This window comes from Lissotriton vulgaris, chromosome 6 (assembly GCF_964263255.1).
Source record: "Lissotriton vulgaris chromosome 6, aLisVul1.2, whole genome shotgun sequence".
Classification (NCBI taxonomy): Eukaryota; Metazoa; Chordata; class Amphibia; order Caudata; family Salamandridae; genus Lissotriton; species Lissotriton vulgaris.
Genome location: NC_141694.1, coordinates 1,896,848,417 through 1,896,873,280, shown reverse-complemented (window position 1 = coordinate 1,896,873,280; position 24,864 = coordinate 1,896,848,417). Strand labels below are relative to the sequence as shown.

The window sequence follows — 24,864 nt, the reverse complement described above, 5'->3', positions numbered from 1 at the left end:
AACACATGAAAACTCTTTCGCTCTATAATCATTTCAGACCAGAACGTGGAGTAAAAGAGGACACATGCATATTTGATATATTTATTTACTAATGCAAGGTTCTCAAACGCAGTATCTTATATAATACGAGAAAACATATTATAAGAATCAAAGTTATCAGCATAGTTACTAGTCCATAATAAGCAAACGGTGATAGCATATTTTAATGCTGAAATGAATAGGAATTAATAACACCTATTTCTCACCCTCCCTATTTAGTATAATATATCTATGAAGGTCTCTTTTGGGTTTTAGCAGGGCGGGCCCATACCTCTAAATCTCAGTGGCAGAGGATCACATCATCTTCAACCAGCTCTCTGTATGCGAAGAATCATCAAGTGTGTTCTTGCATTCCCTGTAACTCTATCTTAAACCCGCTTAGAGCCCAATGTTGGCAGCAACTGTATTTATGTTATGTCTAATGTGGTGCGAAGATCAGACCTCCCAGCAACCTTGTATCAAGTTATTCTTAGAGGGTTCAGCACTCACTGTTCAGACAGTGTACCAAGCAAAACTGATATCAGAGTAATAACATATTATTCTCAAATAAATCACATCGTTCTTCTAGGTTGAAAGCTACAATAACAAGTATGTGTCGTGTGCAAACTGAAGCCGAAGGAAAAATGGTGTTTAAACATTTAATAAGCTCATGCTAACTTAACACAGTATATATAAAGAAGTATCTATATGACACAAGGTGATCAGATAAGAGCTCGCAAGCCACATAATAGATCGATCACCTTGGCCTCCTTCGCAGAAGAGGGGTAACATGTAGAAGTAAAACCTCTCCTAAAAAAACCTTCAGCAGACCTAGAGCAGCTGAAGAACTTCAGGCCAATACCCCTGCTCTCATTCCTGGCCATAGTCTTTGAGAGGACAATCAACAGTAAGCTGACCAGACACCTGGAGCACAACAACCTCCTGGACTCCTCCCAGTCAGGCTTCTGCACCAGTCAAAGCACTGAGACTGCCCTGATAGCAGCCACAGATGATATCAGAGCCCTCCTGGACCTCAGTTGGACTACAGCCCCCATCCTCCTTGACCTCTAAGCTGCCTTTAACATGGTCTCCCACCAGATTCTGATCCACAAGCTCCACCACATTGGAATCCAAGGAAATGCCCTCAAACGAATCGCCTCCTACCTCACCAGAAAAACTCTGAAAATCAGACTCCCGCCCTACCCCTGAGCACAAAAACATCATCTGAGGTGCCCCACAAGGATCCTCCGTCATCCCCACCTTCTTCTACATTTACATGATACCCCTAGCCAACATTATTAGATCACACAGGCTGAAAGTCATCTTCTACACCCACCTCACCAACTCCAGAGACAACTTACATAGGTACAGGGCCAACATAACTGACTGAATGAAGCACAACTGCCTAAAACTGAACACAGACAAGACGGAAGTCCTCATCTTCAGTAACCACGCATCTCCTTGGAGCGACGCATGGTGGTCAGCAGAATATGGCTTCTTCCCCTCCCTTACAGACCATGCCCATGACTCACAATGCACATTCGCAGTAAGATCTTTAGATCTTGCAGCTCCCCATCAGCACCAGACAAATGATGTCCCAAGCCCTGATGACCAACTGGCTTGGCTACCTAAAAACTCTGCATGTAGGAATCAACACTAACCTCCAGAGACAACTGCAGACAATACAGAACTCAGCAGCAATGCTAATCCTCAACCTCGTGAAGCAGACCCACATCACTCCCCACCTCAGTAAACTCTACTGGCACCCAGTCCAGAAAAGAGGCAAGATACTGACCCATGCTTATAAGGCACCCAACAATGAAGGATTGTCCTACATCAGCCAAAGTGTATTCTTTAACCAGCCCGCCAGACACCAGCATTCCGCCTCCCTCTTGCTCGCTCAGACTCCCAGAGTCTGACAAACCAGGCACGGGGGATGCTCTTTCTCCCACCTAGCTGCAAAGACCTGGAATGAGCTTTCCCTGCAATGGAGATATACGACTCATCAATGAATCTGGCTGTTCAACTGATCGACCCCTCCGGACAGCAATTCCTCCCCCAGCAGCTTGTGAATCTCACGGATGTTTTGCTGCGCTTAATAAATAACCATTGATTGATTTGAGTCCGTACATTCATGTAGATTTTTCCCAGTGGAAACTTTGATGTTATTTAACTCTCCCTTGCTAACAAATGCCTTGCTACAATCAGTGCAGTCTTCAGGTTGAACTTTTGATGTTGCGTTAGCTCTCCATTTATGAATTTATGGTCGCTCTCTATTTCTTATAAATGATTGGTCACATTCTGTACATTGATATGATCTCTCTCCAGTGTGGGTTTTCTGATGGTTTTTTTAAGTCTCCACTGAAAATAAATGCCATGTCACATTCTGTACATTTATACGGTTTCTCACCAGTATGGATTTTCTGATGTTGCTTTAGCTCTCTATTTCTTATAAATGCTTTGTCACATTCTGTACATTGATATGATCTCTCTCCAGTGTGGGTTTTCTGATGTTGCTTTAAATCTCCCTTTCTTTTAAATGCTTTGTCACATTCTGTACATTGATATGATCTCTCTCCAGTGTGGGTTTTCTGATGGTGTTTTAGGTCTCCGCTGAAAATAAATGCCATGTCACATTCTGTACATTTATATGGTTTCTCCCCAATGTGGATTTTCTGATGTCGTTTTAGCTTTCCATTTGTTATAAATGCTTTGTCACATTCAGTGCACTTATACAGTTCCCCCTCCAGTGTGTACCTTTTGATGTTGCTTTAGCTGTCTATATTTTATAAATGCCTTGCCACATTCAGTACGTTCATACGGTTTCTCCCCAGTGTGGATATTTTGATGTCGCTTCAGGTCTCCATTTGTAATAAATGCTTTGTCACATTCTGTACATTGATAGGGTCTCTCTCCAGTGTGGATTTTTTCATGTCGCTTCAGATCTCCCTTTGAGATAAATGCTTTGTCACATTCTGTACATTGAAATGGTCTCTCTCCAGTGTGGATTTTCTGATGTCGTTTTAGCTTTCCATTTGTTATAAATGCCTTGTCACATTCTGTACATTGATATGGTTTCTCCCCAGTGTGTATTTTCTGATGTTGTGTTAGCTTTTCATTTGTTATAAATGCTTTGTCACATTCTGTACATTGATATGGTTTCTCCCCAGTATGGACTTTCTGATGTTTCATTAGATGTGACTTTCTAATAAATGCCACGTCACATTCTGTACATTCATACGGTTTCTCCCCAGTGTGGATCATTTGATGCCACTTTAGATTTGTCTTCCATCTGAACACTTTATTACATTCTGTACATTTATATGGTTTCTCCTCTACGTGGACACTGTGATGCTGCACTAGGTCTTTCATTGCAAAGAACGCGTTTTCCCAGTCAGTCCATCTATCTGGTTTTTCTCCGGTATGAAGTTTCTTATGTCACACTTGCTCTTTTTTGGCCTAATAAATGTTTTGTCACATTCTAGAAATTCATATGGTTTTTCTCATGTGTGTTCTTTCTGATACCAGGTTCTCTTTCTTCGTAATGAGCACCTTAGACTTGCTTCAGTATGTCAGTGTGGTGTGCCTCCAATGTCTATCAGCTGATATCTAAGAGCCAAGTACAGACCTCATTGGGCAGTTTGGGTTTTCTGCTGTAGAAAAAGACTTCGGCGAGGCATTAGTCTTCGAGTAAGATTTTTTGAGGCATACTGTTTTTACATCACTGCCCACACCAGTGATGTTTAATAGCTTTACTTTTTTCATTTATTACTGCATTTATTTCACCTGTTAGATTGAGAAAAAGAAACAATGATTAAGCTTAAATACAAAGCCCATCAGAAAAACCCATTGGCATTTAATGATACATTTAAGTGTCCATATAGACAAGTGCGCTGAAGAAATTCTAGATTCCACTTTCAATGTAAAGATGCAATAGGCAGAGTAAGGGCATACAATCCTTCTCTGATCCTCTTCTATTGAGGAGTGTGGACTCAAGGAGTAACCAAGAGACCAGAGACTGTTGCTTGTTGAGTGAGTGAAATATTCTCCCAAGAGACACTACAATGTTAAATCCACAGCACCAAGATGCCGCCCTTCTTATCCAGGGAACGGTTCATATTATCACTAGGCCTAACAAATAATGCAAGATGGAACCTGTTAGAAACCAGGTTTTTAGTTGGCAGAGGTATGCACCATGTCCAGGTAGGGCCAGCAATCCTAGTCAGGGTAAGTCACAATACAATTCCAAATTATCCTGTGCTCACCCCCTGGTAGCTGGGCACAGAGCAGGCAGGCTTAAAAAGAAATGTTTAAAGAGTTTGTGCAATAACTCATACAACAACACAGTGAATACCTCACAAAAAGACTCATCAACAGTTTAGAAAAATAAAGAAAATTTATCTGAGTAAAACAAGTCCAAAACAATCAATATCAATCAAGTAGAAGCTGAGATATTGAATGTTGAAGAAATAAAAGCTAATAAAACAATTAAAAACAAGTAACACTAAAAAAGGTTACTTAAGGTTGGTCAAGAGGGACTGGTGCAAATTCAAAGTGCAGGACGACTACCATGGAGCGCAGAAAGACTACAGGGACCCATTTGGGTCCGCTCAACACAGTACCTTGGAGCTTGGGGTGCAGTGTGCGTGGGGAGGCCTTGTACCATCTAGTGGTAGACTACGCTGCGTCACATCAGATTTGGCAGAGACTCAGCTTCAGAAACCACTTCTGAGGACCAGAATTTGGAGGGGGCACCTCAGACAAGGGTAGGACTTACAGAAGGGAGAGTCCAGCAGCATCAGCAGAACTGCAGGAAGTCTTTTGTGTCTCTGGCACTTCAGAAACAGGAGGCAAACTAACAAGCCCTTGGAGCACACTTTGGAGTGAAGGCAGAGTCTAGCTATCCTTCCATGAGTCATAGAGCTGCTCTCCACATGGACACACACAGAAAAGCAGTTCTTCCACAAAATCAATCCAGTTGAGTCTTTTCTGCAGCACCCCAGTTCTTCTGACAGCGGTTCTGTATAGATCCAGAAGTGTCGGATTTGACGGGGCCAGAGACTTAGCACTTAGGTCCGAATGTGCCTATGATCTGAGGGAAACTCCAAAGAGGAGTTTTGAAGTGCACCAGTATCTCTTTCAATCCCAGCACTCACTCCAGACTACCAAAGGGAGTTATCAGTAATTTGTATGGTCAGTTCGCTACCCTGTGATGTGTAAGGGTGGGCCCCTTCCTCCCATCTGCCCAGGAAGACCTATCAGAATACAGATGGATGCAGATGGGTGCGAAATCACACCCAATCTGTGGCTGTCTAGACGGAATGCACAAAGGGGTTGGTCACCTAGCCCAGATGTGTAGTAGAGACTGGGTGTAAGGCACAAAAAGCAGTACAAGCTTAGAAAAGTCCACTTTCTAAAAGTAGCATTTTTAAAATAGGGATGTTAAATCAGTCTTTACCAGTAAAGAGGATTTATCATTACTATTCCAAAGATATGAAATATGAAACGGCTACTCCTTTCTAATAAGGAATTACAGCTTAAAGGTAGTCTAAGGAATTCCCAGTTCTAGCCAATGAAAGCCGGCATTACAGCAGTGAAAACTGAATTTAGCTGTTTGCCACTACCAGGACATGTAAAACATAGAGTATATGTTCCGACTTTTACTTACATAGCACTCTTGTTTTGGTTTGCCAAGGGCCATCCTTAGGGGCAACTTATATGTAAAGAAAGGAGATTTGAAGGCTTGGCAAGTAGTTTTAAATGTAAAGATGATGTGGTAGTAAACTGCACACACACAGGCACTGCAGTGGCAGGCCTGAGACATGGTTTCGGGCTGCATATGTGGGTAGCACAATCAGTGCTGCAGACCACTAGTAGCAAATAATTTGCAGACCCTGGGCACATGTAGTAACATAGATCTGAGTGACGCTGCAGGAATGCGCCACAGCAGACACTCAATCTCCAACAAGATATCCCCACCCCAGTTCTTTTAATACTTGATTTTTAATAAATTATTGCCCAAGGCATCAGATGCATGGCAGGTTTCCCACAATGTACAGCAAGCCAAACATAACAGCATTTAGACCAGAAGCAACACAGAGAGTAGCCTGTCCACATGTTGACAGAGTGCACACTATACGTCTCCCTGCTACAATTAGGTTAATAAACAAGCATTGGCACAACCAATAGGTCTCGCTTTCGCGACCTTATAAGTATTTAGCCATGCAACAGTTTGTTTTTGCACCAAGGATACTGTGCTGCATGACTAAATACTTATAAGGTCCCAAAAGTGATACATATTGGCTATGCTAATGCTCGTTTGCAGGGGTGGTTGAATGTGTAGGCAGGCCTGACACTACGATGGTTGCTGATTTTACAAGCGGTGCCTAGGTTCACAGTTAGCACCAATTTATCTCAAGAATGGAACAAAGATAAAGAATGATGAATTATTTGAAATTCTCACATTCCCGTGGCAGGAAGGAACATTGAATATTGATTGTAGGCATACATTTGAGGCACAATGAAGAAAAAAACGACAATAGATTTAAAGTGGGCCTTAAAAATGTCAAACTCGTTCAGAGCACAGTATGTGCTGAAATGTGACCACATACAAAGGGATGTGTTCCAGCAGCCACAATGGATGTCACCTGATAACAGACCGTGATACCTTTCAATAAAATCCCAAACTCTAGTCTGTGAAAGACAAAGCCAGTATAAAAAGCAGCCGCTGGCTACTATGGCAACATATAGGCTGGACCTTCCACTGTGTGAATTTGAAAGCCTTGTGAGAAGAAACATATCGGACGTTGCTCTTTTGTAGCGCCAAGAGCTGGCTCTCAGGCTGTGCAGGCGCTTTTTAAAAGCTGCATTTTGTTTGGAACTACGTGAAAGTAATATTCATTATTGCGATGTATTCACATGGCCTGTACCCGATTGGAGGGGAATTCGAATAACTCAGATAACAAGTTAACATGGTCAAAGACGTGCTCTGCGGTGAGGGAGGGGGAGGGAGTTGAAGCGAGGGCGGGCTGAAAGTGAAAATACACAGGATCTTGCGGTGAGGGAGGGAGGTGGAGTTGAAGGGCGACCGGGCTGCAAGCAAAAAGAAGCGTAAAAGAAGTGCGTGAAAAGAAGCCCGGAAGTTGAGTGCGCAAGCGCCGCGAATGTGATAGCGATCAGATTCGCACGATAAAGCCACATGGCAACTGTGGCCGCAGCAATGGACTGCAGCAATGGACGACTGCAGCAATGGAGTGCAGCAATGGACTGCTGCAACGGACAACTGCAGCAATGGACTGCAGCAATGGACTGCAGCAATGGACGGCAGCAATGGAACGCAGCAATGGAACGCAGCAATGGAACGCAGCAATGGAACGCAGCAATGGAGTGCAGCAATGAAAGACTGCAGCAATGGACTGCAGGAATGGGCCACAGCAAAGGAAGGCAGCAATGGACTGCAGCAATTGAGTGCAGCAATGGAGTGCAGCAATGGAGTGCAGCAATGGAGTGCAGCAATGGAGTGCAGCAATGGAGTGCAGCAATGGAGTGCAGCAATGGACTACCGCAGCAATAGCCTGCAGCACTAGAGAGCAGCAATGGACGACTGCAGCAATGGACGACTGCAACAATGGACGACTGCAGCAATGGACGACTGCAGCAATGGACGACTGCAGCAATGGACGACTGCAGCAATGGACGACCACAGCAATGGAGTGCAGCAATGGACTGCCACAATGGACTGCAGCAATGGAGTGCAGCAATGGACGACTGCAGCAAAGGACTGCAGCTTTGGAGTGCAGCAATGGACAACTGCAGCAATGGACGACTGAAGCAATGGACTGAAGCAATAGAGTGCTACAATAGAGAGCAGCAATGGACTGCAACAATGGACTGCAGTAATGGACGACTGCAGCATTGGAGTGCAGCAATGGACTGCAGCAATGGACTACTGCAGCAATGGACGACTGCAGCAATAGAGTGCAGCAATAGACCGCAGCAATAGACCGCAGCAAAGGACTGAGTAATGGACGACTGCAGCAATGGAGAGCAGAAATGGAGTTCAGCAATAGACCGCAGCAATGGACGAGTGCAGTAATGGATGAGTGCACCAATGGAGTGCAACAATGGAGTGCAACAATGGAGTGCAGAAATGTACGGCTGCAGCAATGGACGACTGCAGCAATGGACTGCAGTAAAGGAGTGCAGCAATGGACCGCAGCAACGGACTGCAGCAGTGGACTGCAGCAATGGCCTGCAGCAATAGAGAGCAGCAATGGAGTGCAGCAATGGAGTGCAGCAATGGAGTGCAGCAATGGAGTGCAGCAATGGAGTGCAGCAATGGACCGCAGCAGCACTTGAGTGCAGCAATGGACGCAGCAATGGAACGCAGCAGTGGAGTAAGGCAGTGAAGTAAGGCAGTGAAGTAAGGCAGTGAAGTAAGGCAGTGGAGTAAGGCAGTGGAGTGCAGCAGTGGAGTGCGGCAGTGGAGTGCGGCAGTGGAGTGCAGCAGTGGAGTGCAGCAGTGGAGTGCAGCAATAAACGAGTGCAGCAATAAACGAGTGCAGCAATGGACGACTGAAGCAATGGACGACTGAAGCAATGGACGACTGAAGCAATGGACGACTGACGTAAGGGAGTGCAGCAATGGACAACTGCAGCAATGGAATGCAGCAATGGAGTGCAGCAATGGACGACTGCAGCTATGGATGACTGCAGCAATGGACAGCAGCAATAGACAGCAGCAATAGACAGCAGCAATGGATGACTGCAGCAATGGATGACTGCAGCAATGGATGACTGCAGCAATGGATGACTGCAGCAATGGACAGCAGCAATAGACAGCAGCAATAGACAGCAGCAATGGATGACTGCAGCAATGGATGACTGCAGCAATGGATGACTGCAGCAATGGATGACTGCAGCAATGGATGACTGCAGCAATGGATGACTGCAGCAATGGATGACTGCCGCAATGGATGACTGCCGCAATGGATGACTGCCGCAATGGATGACTGCCGCAATGGATGACTGCCGCAATGGATGACTGCCGCAATGGACTGCGGCATTTCTGTTTTTTTCGAGAGGGCGCAGAGTCAGTCAGTGCTCCTCCTAGAGTGTCTTATGCTGGAAGGCCGCAGCACCACAAACTATATTTGGATATTTTAAGTGTGTACAGCAAGCACACTTATTCAGTGACTTTCCTCATTTAGCAGCCCCGCTCATGCCCATGTCTGTTTCAGGGAGGCTGGGGGAGGGTGCCTGACCGAGGGAGCAGCAGGAAAAGAACCCATATATCCGTGGCTGGTAACTATAATGAGTTCTCCAAGGCCAGCCCAGGCAGGATTGATGTCTCACAGGCCCTGCAGAGCGCAGTGCAGAGATTATCTGCAGTGCACAATGCTGTTTTTTAAGCATTGCATGAACTCTCTATCGTATATGGGAGCTATGTATGTGTGCCGAATGGATTTTAAAGCAGTGATGCGGACACCAGCATTAAAATGTGTTAGCCTAATGCCTGATGCGAGGTACTTGGCAGGGATGGTAATATGCTGACAAGCTGTCTGCAGATGGCACATTAACCCACTGGGCTATCCATACAAAATACACATTTTGAATATGCTGGCAGGCTCTCTGCAGGAGGCGCATTAAAGCACTGAGCTATCCATATAAAATACAGTCCTGTAATATGCCGGCAGACTGTCTGCAGGAGGCGCATTAAAGCACTGAGCTATCCATATTAAATACAGTCCTGTAATATGACGGCAGACTCTCAGCAGGAGGCGAATTAACCCACTGAGCTAGCCATATAAAATAGAGTCCTGTAATATGCTGGCAGACTCTCAGCAAGAGGCGCATAAACCCACTGAGCTATCCATATAAAATGCAGTCCAGTAATATGCTGGCAGACTCTCTGCAGGAGGAACATTTACCCACTGAGCTATCCATATAAAATAGTTGTGTAGTATGCTGGCAGACTCTTTGCAGGAGGCGCATTAACCCACCGAGCTATCCATATAAAATACAGCCCTTTAATATGCTGGCAGACTTTCTACAGGAGGAGCATTTACCCACTGAGCTATCCATATAAAATAGAGTCCTGTAATATGCGGACAGACTCTCTGCACGAGGTGCATTTAACCCACTGAACTATCGATATAAAATACAGTCCTGTAATATGCTGACATACTCTTTGCAGGAGGCGTATTAACCCACTGAACTATCCATATAGAATACAATCCTGTGATATGCTGGCAGACTCTCTGCAGGAGGCGCATTAACCCACTGAACTATCGATATAAAATACAGTCCTTTAATATGCTGAAAGACTCTTTGCAGGCGGCGTAGTAACCCAATGAGCTATCCATATGAAATACAGTCCTGTAAAATGCTGACAGTTTCTAATAATCCAAATCTGACCTGCACTGTGGTACTCCCATTGGCATGGTCCGATCACAGTGCCATTTTATTTGAACTGAAAGAGTCAAACGGCCTTCAACCCAAACCTGAACCCATAAGGAAGATTACAAAAAGAGCCTGGAAAAAATGCAGATTGTTTAGAATTAGAAGGGGCACTGAAGAGAACCTTGCGCCCGCTCCCCTCTGGGGTGAACGAGGCTACGTCGGCCTATACAGATTGGATAGACGCAGCATGCAATAAATTAGTTCCAGTTAAACATTGAACCCTTAAACGGGCCCAACCCTCAGACCCCTGATGATTTTGAAAAACCTGAAACAGCCTGTAAAAGATTAGAATGGGCATGGAGGAAAGGGTATAAAAGCAAGGCTATAGAAATGTATAAGCAGAGTCTCAGAATCTGTAAGGAACTATTGCTGGAAACAAAAAATAAGTTCTTTACAGAACAAATTTCTCAAGCTAAGTCCAATCTCAAAGAACTCTATAAAACTATTACTAAACTTGCCGCACCAGCCCCAAAGAGCTTAAGTAGTCCTGAATTGTGCGAAAAATGTGCTCCTTTTTTCCAACAAAGGGTGGAATGTATTTTTTCTACATCCACTTTATCCCAAAAAGGTGAAAAAGTGCAGCCACCTATAATAGAACCTACTAGACCCAACCCTACACCAGTTTTAGATAAATTCTTATTGCTAGAAATATAAGAGTCTATCAAACTTTTGAACTCTATTCGATCAGGGTCTTCCATGGACCCATATCCGGCGTTTGTATTGAAATTAATTCCAGAAGTCAAAGGGTCAGCTCTTACTCCTTTGCTCAACACCATATTCACCACCGGCATATTTCCCATGGACTGAAAGAAGGCCTCTATTCTGCCCCCATTAAAAAAACGACTCTGGTTCCTAAGGACCCAAGTAGTTATAGACCATTTTCATGGCTTCCACTTCTTGCAAAAAATGCTGAAAAAGCTATGAATACCCAGCTCAGTGTATTTCTCCGAACCAATAATCTACTCGACCAGTCTCAATACGAGTTTAGAGGTGAACACAGCACTGAGCTGGCTTTAATTAAATCTACAGAGGAAGTGAAGGAGACCTTGGACTGTGGAGGCAAGGCAATACTGATTATGCTAGATTTGTCAGCGGCCTTTGACACGGTCCATCATGAAGTTCTGATGGACTGTTTATCTGAAGCAGGGGTACAGGTTGCTGCTTGGAACCTCCTGTAGTACATGTATAAGGGGGTCCCAGAGAGAAAACTGTGTCATCAAAGCACATCATTATTTCATCAAAACATTTTGAAAAAAGGGAATTCATCATATTTAATGAAACAACCAATGTCATTCAATCACAATGTGTTATTTGAAACATTTCAATTTGACGATATAAGAATTATATTAAAGCCCCAATAAATATAGAAAGGGAAAAAAGAGTGTGGGGTGTGAGATAAAGAAAAGTAAAGTGATTCAAAAAGGAAGAATTACATTTCAATTTCAATACAAAACATTCACTGTGCGTCAAGGAAGGCTATAACTTGTTTAAGCCAAAATTACAATAAAATTAATGTATAAATAATTCTACGGTCACAATCATAAATAATTCAATTAGGGATAGTGCCGGATGATGGAACAAGTAGAGCCGTCGACGTTTCGACCCCTACATGGAGGGTTAACGTAAGCCCTCAGGGCGGGGTCTTCATCAGGACAGGGAGTGTTGGAGTGGGGCAATGTGATTCTAAAAAGATAAAGGAAATTCAATAAATTTTACCCTAATTAAATTAGCTCAACTTTGTATTTAATAAGGAATTGTTAGGAGAATTTTACCATGGGTTTCGGGCCAGCCAGCGCCGAATGTCAGGAATCTGTAAAACCACCTTCTATGTAGTCGGATGTTTTAAAGCGCAGTGGGCGAGTCGACTACAGGGGAGCAACAAGCATTTACAATGCAATGGTTTTGCCTTTGTTAAAGTTTGAGCTATTGGCAATGCTCTTGACATTATTTTTATTTATGTTTTTTTTAACATAAATAATTGGCATTGTCATTTGCAATGCCACTAGCTTTATCTTTAGCAAATGACACCCACAAACACCTACAGAGAGCCCCCCAACACACACCCACACAGAGCCCCGCCCACACACTGCGAGCCCCCCCACACACTGCGAGCCCCCCCACACACTGCGAGCCCCCCCACACTCACTGCGAGCCCCCCCACACACACTGCGAGCTCCCTCCACACACTGCAAGCCTCCCCCACACACTGAGAGCCCCCCCACACACTGAGAGCCCCTCCCCCACACACAGAGCCCCTCCCCCACACACTGAAAGCCCCCCCACACACACTGAAAGCCCCCCCCACACACACACAGAGAGCCCCCCGCCCACACACAGAGAGCCCCCCCCCCTTGTCTGGCAATGTACATCAGGCCCTCAGAGTTAATTGTGAAGAAAGACAAGAAGGAGAGAGAAATGGAGAGATGGAAATGAAGGGTAGGAAGAAGAGAGAGATGAAAAAGGAGAGAGGGGCAAAGAAAGGGCAATAGGAAAATAGAGAGTGCAAGAAAAGAAGGAGAGAGAGTTGGTGACTGAAAGAAGAGAGTGAGAGAAGGCAAATAGAGAGGAAAGGCACGCGAGAGAGTGCAAGAGAGAGAAGCATGATAGATAAGGAGGAGGAGAGAGGACGCATGAGAGAGATCAAGAGAGAGGGAAGGCAGGAAGAAAAGTAAGGGCAGAATGGAGTGAGAAGGCAGAAAACAGAAAGAGTAAAAGATAGAAAGAAGCTAAGATGAGGAGGGAGATGGAGAGAGGACGCTGGAGTAAGAACAGGAGAGAGAGAAAGCAGGAAGTAAAAGGAAGGTAGGAGGTAAGGCATAAGCAAGAAGGAGGGAGAGAGAGAGCAGATGGAAGAGGGAGCAGGAGGGAGAGGGACAACAGAGGGAAAAGAAAGCATAAAGGAGATAGAGATAGAGAGAAGAATGATAGATAGGGAGGAAGAGGAACACAGAGAGGGTTGGAAAGAGGAAAAGAGAGAAGAGAGAGAAAGATAAAGAGTTAAAAGAAAAAAAAGAGAGAGTGCAGGAGAGAGAAGCATGATAGAGAGGGAGCAAGAAGGAATAGAGAGAGAGCAGATGGAATAGGGGGCAGGAGGGAGAAGGAAGAGAGAGCAGAAAGGAGAGGGAGATATAGAGAAGAGAGAAAGATGGGTCTGCCAGAGAATAAATAAAATAAAATGTAGCTGTAAACATTCTATAACGAAATCAGTGATCATATAGTGTTTTCCGACAAAATTATGTTTTTTAAGGCGTGGTATACAACGGTACCTCAAGTAGAAATATGAAATAATATACGCAGCGACTTGAGCCTTGGTGGAAGTAAGTTTAAGGATGTTCTTTTTGGACTACGTCTGACGTGTGTTTGTGCTGAATGTGACCTAAATTACAGTTTAAGAACTACTCGGCCTACATTTTAGTGGTTATCTTTTTTCTCCGAGGTTTTTCTGCTTCTTTTGCAGGTACGTGTTCCACTGGACGCAACTGGATTACTCTGGTCAGAAAACGGCCGTAAAATGAACCCAGAAAGTGTCATAGCCAATTGAATACCACAGAACTGACAACATAAATATTATTTCACATGTTGACTATAAACACCTAAACTCTTACCCCATTTCAGTCCATGATGTGTTCTCTCACCCCACATAGCCTGGATGCACTCACCGCATCCACGCTCGCACGCGGGACACAGTGCACCTGCCGGGTGCCGCAATGGTCTGATTACATGGGATAGCATTGGTGCCCGTGTACATTTACATCAATATTTGCACCAAACCTAATGCACTGTTCTGTCAGTAAAGGTGTTGGTGTTGCTTTTGCACTTTTGCCCGCATGTAAAATGTTCGCATTTTTTGCACGAGTCTGTGCGTGCGAAGGTGGCTGCAAAATTACATTAACCCCATTGAAACTCGACGCAATAAGGCAAAGTTGGTGCAAACCCACGCATTCTGACGCCTGCCTCCTATTCTCCACACGTCCAACATGGAAGCTGTTTGTGACCACACAAGATGGCCACCACCTATTGAGTGGTGACTATTTATGGACAGAGTTTCTTAAGGAAATAACACCGTCCTTTAATCAACACGGCCCAGAATAACAGCTAGCTACCACACACCGATACAAACCTCCTGCCTCTGGAAGTCGCCAGCGCTTTTTTTGTGCTGGTGCTTGTAGGTGCTGGCCAACGACACTCATTGCTGGGGACCTAGAGTTAATTCTTTCAGCGATATAGGTTGACCCTGGGAAAAGAAAGGCAAATGGAGAAAGGGGGACCAGTGAATGGCAATATAGGGAGAAAGCAGGCCTCAAGAGTGAGGTAAAGGCACAGGAAGTGGAGGTGAAAGAAAGGGGTGTCAGGTGGAATCGGGTCTTGCAGCCCAGGTTCTAAGAAATCACAGCATTCGCAGTGCCGACGACTGGCTTCGAATGAGAACTCTGCACCCCCACACTTTTGTTTCCCTCAAACATTAAGCTTTGTAGGACATCTGGACGCAGACGCTCTTTCTGCTACCCATGCCTGCCTGTGGGTTTAAAGTTACCTTCAGCGACGGACCAGCGCTGGGTCGTGTTTGCCCCTGGGTCACTGCCCTTCACCCACGGAGGGCGCGCAGGCGGGCAGAGGCTGCGCATTAGCACACAGAGCTGCTGTGGGTGAGATGCGTGGGTGGAATGGCCATGAAACATGAGCCTTTGGCACTTCGTACCCAGCACGACTCCTACTTGATAATTGTTTATGTTTAGAGAGCCGGCCTATGAAGCCTAGGGAGCGAATGCAGCACCAACCACGCACACACACAGACCCGCTACCTTCTAAACGGTGCATGTTCGCTTTAAATACGGTCCCGTTCTAAAGAGTGGTTACAACCCCTGAACAGCACGCGCGAGCGCGCTCACACACGCTCACACATGCTCACACACGCTCACACACACACACACACACACACACACACACACACACACACACACACACACACTAAAGGGAGTACATTCACTTTAAGCACGGTCCCCGTTCTAATCAGCGAGTACAAGCGCATATCCTACACAGCACGCGCGCGCACACACACACACACTCTCACAAGCGGACCCGCATACCTTTCTAAAAGGTGTACACCCGCTTTAAACGCGGTCCCCATTCTAAACAGTGAATACAAACCTTTAAACGCGGTCCCCATTCTAAACAATGAATACAAACCTTTAAACGTGGTCCCCATTCTAAACAGTGAATACAAACCCTGCCCAGCACCCAAGCGTCCACGCACACATACACTCACACGCGGACCAGCTTACGTTCTAAACGGTGTAAATTTGCTGTGTCCGCGGTGCCCATTCAAAACTGTGAGAATAAACCCTGTACAGCAGGCAGGCGCACACACGCGGACCCGCATACCTTTCTAAAAGGTGTACACCCACTTTAAGCGCGGTCTCCATTCTAAACATTGTTTACAACCCCTGAACAGCACACACGCAACAAGCACATACACAACTAACCATTGTGCACACACACTGTAAACGCTGTACATACGCTCACTGAACAGTGTAGACGCATGCACCTGTGCACAACCATACTCTAAACAGTTTACACGGGCTCCGAAAAGTGCGCACACACAAGCACACTTTCCAAACGGTGCCCACATACTTTAGACCCCGTCCCAGTTCTAAATATCACGGGGCAAATTTACAAGCCCCTTGCGTCACTTTTGCGTTACTTTCCCCATTATTAAAAGTGACGCAAACGTGGAGCAAGTGGCTTGTAAATCTGCCCCTGAGTACACAGTGTGAGCAGAGTACAACCATTTATGGAGCTAGCCAATGGGAGGAGGGGGCGTAGACCCGACCCCACACACACATATCATAAGGTTTTTTGGCGCATGCGCACTACGTGCGCATCGCCAGTCAAAACCTAAAAAGGACTTGGGTCAGTAAGATACAGGTGTGGGGACAGTTCAAATTGGTACTTGTAAATGTCTGAGACAGTTCATCTACATTTATTCACCCAGCTGGTAAAGTTAGAATGTGTCCATCCACGTCGGAGGACTATTGGGATACACCGCTTCTCCCCTGGATTACCACTAAAAAAAGGGAGGGGGGGGGGGATGGATATTTCTATAGTCCCTCGACTCTAGAGTCAAATCACAAGTGACAGTGGGAAATCTAGGTGTGAAACCTAGAAAAGGGCACTTACATTACTCAAACGGTCACCAGGAATTACTCCAATTTCAGTGGCACATGGCGAAGCGCATCCGTAATTCCGAATTCCCTGAAATTCAAGGTGATCACTGAATTAGCCATAGTCAGTTTTAAAAATGATTCGAAGGGGTAAGCGCCGTTTGCAAGGAAAACTTACTGCACAAGATAGCCGCAGCCGCGGTCTCTCACTGCCGAAGTGCTCAATCCTTCAAACCCGAAGCAAGTTACTTCCGTATTTTGAAAAGAACGTCAGACGCCGTGGTCACGTGAGTGACTGGCACTGAAAAGTTACTCTACTCAGTATCAGTAACGGAATAGTAAAGCAGATTAATTATGTTTACCAAAATTCCAGAATCTAGAGAAGTCCCTTCTCGTACGCATAAGGATCTTCAAAAGGAAATTTAGGCAGATTAAATGGAGTGCAATTGTGAAAACAGGTATGTTAATTTTAGGGACGTAAAGCCGGAGTGTGAGTCTATTAGCATATATATCTCATACATATGGGTGCCCATCATAACATTCAAAAAGGATCAAAAACGTGCACCTCTCGAACACGAGGGTGTAAACGTTGTTCATTATGCCTGTCCCATCATTAATCAGGGTTCGAATAAGGGTACCAGAAATTACAATTTCACAATTCCTGTGCCAAATGATTGCAAGGTCCGCAAAAACATACCAAGGTCTGAGCACTTAACACTACATGCGCCTTTCACACCAGAGGGTGTAGATTGTATATTTATCATGGCATTTTAATACTACAAGGGAACGGAACAGAACGTGCACCTCTCAAGCATGAGGGTGTAAACGTTACTCATTTTACCCTTCCTTTCAAGTTATCAAAGTTTTAAATAAAAATACCAGAGCTTACATATCCCTGTGCAAGTGATAGAAAGAATTACCAAAGTCTGAACAAATTTACAATACATGCACCTCTCACACACGAGGGTGTAAATGTATGTTCATCCTGGCATAGTACAACTCAATGGGAATTCAAAAAACAAAAGACTAGCACATCTTTAGTATGGAGGTGTTATTACTCAGTTCACATCTATAGCCATAAAGGATGGTTATTCTATATAGATGATATATTTTTAACGTCCGAGAGCTGCCGTCTGAGCATAGCTACTGACCCTTTCATTAAGGCCATCTGCAATTGAATTAAATGTAGTCATCCATTTCAACTCGCGTGTGTTAAGCACATTTGCCAAATTTCCACCCCTTCTGCCCAATGTGATCTTTTCTATAACTAACCATTTCAGTTCTTGCACAGTATGGCCCATTCTTTGACAATGCTCAACCAAGGGAGCTCCTGGTACTGCACAGCGTATTCTGCTACCATGTTGCAGAATCCTTTGTTTACCTTTTTGTTGGGTCTGACCAACATATATTTTCTCACATGGGCATTGAATAAGATATATAACGCTGGCAGTGTTGCAATTAGTGTAGGATTTCAAGTTAAATGTCCGGTTTTGGTATACAAATTGTTTGGTTTGTAATGTGGTGGCACAAGCAATGCATGCCCCGCACTTATAGTGCCCAATAATGGGAGGGAGATTCCATAATGAAGTGATGGTCGGTTGTTCGGGCGGCTCTAAAAAGGAATGGACCACTATGTCTCTGATGTTCTTAGCTCTTTTGAACAAGTGTAGAGGTAAATCCTCCTGTTTGATGTCTTCCGCTACCAAAGGCCAGTTCTTGTTTATGATCTTTTTTATTTCATTGCTTCTCGTTGAAAAGGTGGTTACGCAAATGATGCGTTCTGGATTGGTTTTGTCCTGATTATCGTTATTGAGAAGAGTTTCACGTGGATTATACCACGCCCGTTTGCGGGCTTTCTTCACAAGGCGACCCAGATATCCTCGGGTTACTAGGCGGTCTGACAGATCCTAGGGTGATGACTTCCGTATTGTAACAAAGAATTTCTATCCATAGGTTTCCTATACAAAGTTGTCTGTAGGTGATCATTTTCTACGTAGATGGTAATATCTAAGAATGGAATCCGGTTATTGCTGGATAGCATAGTGAACTGGATGTGTTTGTTACATGAATTAAGCCAGGTGTGGAAAATATTTAATTGTTCCAGACTGCCATCCCAGATACAAAGGACGTCGTCAATATATCTTACCCATAATGCCAAATTGGCATTAAATGGGTTGTTTTCGGAAAAGATATATTGTTGTTCAAAGGAGTCCATGAATATTATTGCTAAATTTGGGGCAAAAGTAGCCCCCATAGCGACCCCCTTAGTTTGGAGGTAAAAGTCTTGTTGAAAAATGAAAAAATTCCTCATCATGGCTAGTTTCAGCAAATCCACAATAAAGTCGGTTGATACCAGAACGGGTGCTGGACGTTCATCTAGGACTTTACGGATAACCTCAAGGGCTTCCAGCTGTGGTATACTAGTGTATAAGATTCAGAAAAGAGGGTGGTGATGAACAGAGTGTCTGAATTAAGCAGACCACTCTTACCCAGTCCAAAGATCAGGGCTTGATCCATCACCGTTATTTAGCTCACTGCACCATCCCAGCTCAGAACCTGGCTATATGCAAATTAGTCTGTCCCTGGCCCAGTGCATCATGGGAACAGGGCAGACCAAACTACCAAGCCAATTCTTCACCAGAAAGGAGACAAGCTTCCGGGGACCAGTTTCTGGCATTTCAGCCATTGTCGGCCCGGCTTGCTTGAATCCTGATGGTGCAGTGAGCAAGGGACTCATGTCTGAGTGTACCCTGCCACACCTGTAGTGGCCAAAAACGATTCAGAAAAGGGGGGGGTGATGAACAGAGTGTCTGAATTAAGCAGACCACTCTTAACCAGTCCAAAGATCAGGGCTTGATCCATCACCGTTATTTAGCTCACTGCACCATCTCAGCTCAGAACCTGGCTATATGCAAATTAGTCTGTCCCTAGCCCAGTGCATCATGGGAACAGGGCAGACCAAACTACTAGTGTATAAGGACACTATATCGCAGGTGACTAGCAATTGTTGGTGATGATCAAAGGGGCGTTGGTCCACTAAGTTGATGGTTTGGGTAGTATCTCTGAGATATGCATGTGTCTTAATTGCTATAGGTTTAAGAAAAAAATCTATATACTTGCAGAGCGGTTCCAGCATTGACTCGCATCCCGAAACAATCGGGCGGCCCTTTATGTACTTTTGGTAAAGTATATATAGTGGCCAACCTGGGATGTTGTTGATTTAAGAACTTAAACTCTGATTCGGATAAGAATCCTTCACCAAGGCCTCTCTGTGTCACTTTGAGTATATCCATCGCTAGTTCACGAGAGGGGTCCATGGGTAACTTTAGGTAACTGATGCCATCCGAGAGTTGGCGATATATCTCCTCCTGGTATTCGGTGAGGTACGATGGTTCCCCCTTTATCCGCTGGTTTGATTACCACCTTTTTGTTTTTATTCAAAGTAGTTAAGGCAATCTTCTCAGCTTTACTCAGATTGAATCGTGTATACTTATGATGTCCCAGAAGTGTGTCCACCTCTTTCGTCACTTGATTCTTCAAAGGCCAAGATTCTGTAACTCATGGCACAGGTTGGACGAGAGAAGGTTGAGGGTGATCTTAGCCGGTGGTGGAGGTTCGTTGTTCAGTGGTTTGATTTCTAAAGTAATATCTCAAGCGGATCTTTCGAAAGAATCTAACAAGCTCCATCTTCAGCTGAAACTTGTTAGGTGTAGCTGTTGGAACATACGATAGACCTCTACTCAAGACCTGTATTTCGCGATCATCCAATTCATGTTGAGAAATGTTGATGACCGGGTTGGAAGTCACTTGTCTATTTGACTCATCATCATGGCCATTAGTGATTTCACAGGCAATGTAAGGATTGTTTACCATCGGTAAGTGTTCCTCCTGGTTGAAATTTCTCCATGTGTCTCCGGGCGGAAGGTTACTTGTTTCTGCACCTTGCCCCTGCCTCCGCTTCAGTTGTTCGAATTCTGTTGTTGGCCCCGTGCTTGTCCACGGGCCCAATTGTTTCCACGATCCAAGGAGATAGCAGCATTAAGATCTGAGATTCTTGGGGACACTACATTAACCAATGCTAAGGAGGCACTGGAAAGTTTGGATGCTACCTTAAAGGATTTCGATATAACAGCCCTAACTAAAAAATTTGAGAAACTGGCAAAGGATCTGCGCACATTTGATAAGAAGAGTGTCTATCCATATCTATAACCTGATTATTTTAAACAGGATAATCAAGGCCGGTTCACCAATCGTGGAAGGGGAATTACCGAGGGAGACGTAAATTACACCACGTTTTCTGACTCATCGGTTGGCTCGGGGAGTGAAGGAGAACCGAGCACGAACACATCCTACATTTATGGAGTAGAGTAACTTTTCAGTGCCAGTCACTCACGTAAATTTTTATTGTAATTTTGGCTTAAACAAGTTATAGCCTTCCTTGACGCACAGTGAATGTTTTGTATTGAAATTGAAATGTAATTCTTCCTTTTTGAATCACTTTACTTTTCTTAATCTCACACCCCACACTCTTTTTTCCCTTTCTCTATTTATTGGGGCTTTAATATCATTCTTATATCGTCAAATTGAAATGTTTCAAATAACACATTGTGATTGAATGACAATGGTTGTTTCATTAAATATGATGAATTCCCTTTTTTCAAAATGTTTTGATGAAATAATTATGTGCTTTGATGACACGGTTTTCTCTCTGGGACCCCCTTATACATGTACTACTTAGCACCCAGGTCCCAGTGACTTTTGGGTAAAACCCTCCCCTTGGTAATAATATGGAACCTCCTGTAGTTCTTTCTATCTGAAAGAACACAAACAGTCGATCTAGACAACAAGTCAAAGCCGTTTCCCCATTCTTGTGGGGTGCCTCAGGGCTCACCGTTAAGCCCAACACTTTTTAATATGTACATGATAACTCTGGCATGTTTGATAAAATCCTTTGGCTTCCAACTCACCTCCTATGCGGACGACACTCAAATTGTGTTAATGTGGAGGAAAAGGAAACTGGGGCACGTTTTCATGATTGTATGAAAGCCATCTAAGGAATGGCTGTCGACCAACTGCTTGAAACAAAATTCAAGCAAAACAGAGGTCATCATATTCAGGAATAACCCACACCTATGGACACCAGGCTGGTGACCAGGAGATTTTGGTATTTGCCCTGCTTCTACCGGGAAAGCAACAAATCTGTGGGTGTTAGTGCATAACAAACTTACGTTTAGTGACCACATAAGCATGGTGGTATCAGCTTGTTTTCTGATACTCAGAATCATAAGAAAAATAAAGCTTTATCTTCCAGAAGAAAGTCTCAGGACGGTGGTCACGGCACTTGTTATGGCACGTCTGGATTATTGCAACAGCGTCTGTCTGAACGCCCAAAAAACAGCACATTAACAGGCTTCAGATCGTGCAAAACGTGGCGGCCAGGTTGTTGACAGGGACACCTAAATATTGTCAAAAAAGAACTGGCTGTTTACTCAGTGACATAATTTCTACTGATATGCAGTGCATAGCGCCAGGACACCTCAGGGAAACCGTTGTACTCTAAACGTTTAATTAACATAACATGTACTTGCTGACGTTCTTTTCTAACTAGAGCTTGGCTGATTGTGGGCCTTTTCAAAGTATTTATGTTAATCAAAGTGCCCTTCAAGGGCAGTACTTAACAAATACTTTCAAAAGGCATACAATCAACTCCAAAGATGCGCTCTACTTAGAAAAGAAATGCAACAAGTCTACAAACATGAGGTGTGTTTTCAGAATCATCTGAAAGAACAAGTACGTGCTTTTAAACTTGATGCATTACTTTTCTAAATACAGCGCAGCTGTGTGGCTTATTGTTTGCCTTTTGAAAGTATTTTTATGCTAAATACAGCCCATGACGGATGCTGTGATTAACATAAATACTTTCAAAATCCCACAATCAACCCTGCAGCCTTGCTGCTTTAAGAAAAGAAATACAGGACCTTTAAAAGCACAACGTGTGCTTTCAGATGATCCTGGATGTTGGTGAGTGGCAGTGATAGAATTCATGGAGAAGGAGGAGATGGGGCGCCAAAAAAGACTGTTGCCTAGTGTGCGACACGTGCTAGGGCTATCCCTGGGTGGGAGTGTTAACCCCCTACCGAAAGTCGGGTCTAGTTTCTCCCCTGATCACAGCCTCCGTCAAGGCTGCATTTAACATAACTTCTTTCAAAAGGCAAATCATCAGCCCCGCATTTTGAAAAGAAATGTAGCAAGTTTTATATAGTGCAAACTCAACCCAAAGGTATTGGAGCGACTTACCTGATTTTTTTGTTTGTATGCCTGGGGAGATTCATCGATTTGCAGAGACTCACATAATGTTAGCCTGACCCGAGACACAAAACCCATCGCCTAAATTGGCAGCTCGAGCATTAAGCCAAAACCTCTACCACAAGAGTGGAAGTATTTTCAATATGATATACAACTTTATGCAACGAACAAACATTGACAAAGCAGTAATCCTGGCTTCTTGTAGGTGTAATTATACTTGTATTATATATCTGGATGCAATGACAGAAGAAGCAAAATATCAGTCAGGTGGCACACTAAGCTAAGCTAGCTTAATTGCTTTTAAGCCACGCCCTTCATTGCATTGGTCACCCTTTTTGAGAGAAACTCTAGTTTTCTCATCCCACTTAAAGCCCTGGCCTACATGCGAGGTCAGGTTCTTGACATAGCCTTGGCTGCAGCACACAGAGACCTTATTCTCTCGCACACAGAGGATAAAAATAGAGGAATATTGCTTGTGTGGTTTTGTAATTAAATTAGTCACTGTGTTTATGAAATCAGCCCCACATTTCCCAGGTGTTTGTAGCCCTGGCGTAACGTTGCAGCCAACGCTCCTTGCATCGTCACTAAAAAACATTAACAACGCTGAATAGCTCTCGCATAACATGAGAGGTACTTGGCTTTGTCAAAGCTTATTTAGACATAATGCAAAGCTCGCAAGCTGCTGTGCAACATGACAAAGAATAACAAAAAACCCAAGGCCGCGGTGCACTTTAAGTGTATTTCACAGCAGCCGCAGTGCCGTGCAGCATGTCTAAACAAACATTGGCAAAGCCAAGAGACTTTGCATCGGTGACATTTATTGGCTTTGCCAATGATTGATCAGGACCTGTGCTCTGAGGACATAGATACAGAATTCACGAATGGTTGATAAAGGCCCAGGGCCTGGAGGAGCCTCCGTAAGGAGTCAGACACAGGGTCAGTGGGATCGACGCTCGAAGGATAAGGGTCTCAGCCCCCCACCCCCCTCACACCTCCAGTCTCACCTCTGTCTCATCAGGCCTTACAGCGCCTGGAGGTGAAGCCTCCGCTTCGAGGCGCCCCCGGGGCTGCAGCTCAACGGTGCGCGAGTGACACTCACTGGCTACAGAGGACGTCACTTCCGGAGGTACTAAATGCGGATCTGCGCATGCGCTACTCTGACTTATGGGGAAGTGAGCGCAGTGCAGGTAGTGAGTGTAGATCTGCGCATACTCTGAACTCGGGTTACACGTTTGTGAAAAGATCGACTGTTAATAACTACGCATGTGCGCACCTTCAACTACGAGTTGGGAGGGAGACCTCTGTTTAAAGGTCTGCGCATGCGCAGCACGGCCAGTGTGCTCCCTTGACGTACGTCACCGGGTCTGCGCATGCGCAGTGTGACCAGTGTGCTACCCTGACTACTACCTGTAGGGGTCTGCGCATGCGCTGAGACACCTCTGTTTTGCCCTGACAGCTGACCCTTGACCTCAGGTTTGCTGCAGACAGAGCAGGATCCCCGGTGCAGGGGTGAGTGCAGCGTCATCACGAGCACCAGTGAGAGGTGGACCAGACCCAGGCTGAGGTGAGGGGAGTCACTGGGCGGGGGGGCAGAGGAGGTAAAGGATTCCATGGGGCCCCCTGGGGGGGGGGGAGGGGCAGAGGTAAAGGATTCTATGGGCCCCCCTGAGGGTAAGGGGGGGCAGGAGGTGAAGGATTCTATGGGTCCCCCTGGGGGGTGGGGCAGAGGTAAAGGATTCTATGGGGCCCCCTGGGGGGGGGTGGGGAGGGGCAGGAGGTGATCAGGGAGCAGGGGATCAATCAATCAGAGGTTGGTGAAGCTGATAGAGCGCGCAGGTCACCCGACTAGTCTTACAATACTCACCTGGGCCCATAAGCTTGACTAAGCCTAACAACCACCAGGTAACCTTTGCGCCAA

At 44.9% G+C, this 24,864-nt stretch overlaps 1 protein-coding gene and 1 pseudogene across 4 annotated transcripts in view; one reads left to right on the top strand and one right to left on the bottom strand.

Annotated features, from left to right (window-relative positions):
* Positions 1–67: 67 nt before the first annotated feature.
* Positions 68–24,062, bottom strand: LOC147709821 (uncharacterized; annotated as a pseudogene). The gene is made up of 2 exons (XR_015296735.1): positions 23,951–24,062; positions 68–3,804 (listed from the first exon to the last, which is right to left on the bottom strand). The product of XR_015296735.1 is annotated as an uncharacterized LOC147709821 (transcript).
* Positions 24,063–24,369: 307 nt separating this feature from the next.
* The window catches only part of LOC147709820 (uncharacterized), a 66,254-nt gene continuing 65,759 nt past the window's right edge, over positions 24,370–24,864 (top strand). Inside the window, exon 1 of one of the 3 annotated variants that reach the window (XM_086928276.1) lies at positions 24,370–24,455. The gene's annotated coding sequence lies outside the window, so the exon portion shown is untranslated. Of the gene's footprint in view, positions 24,511–24,864 lie in introns of all 3 variants that reach the window. The other 2 variants (XM_086928275.1, XR_015296734.1) reach the window with 2 other exon arrangements.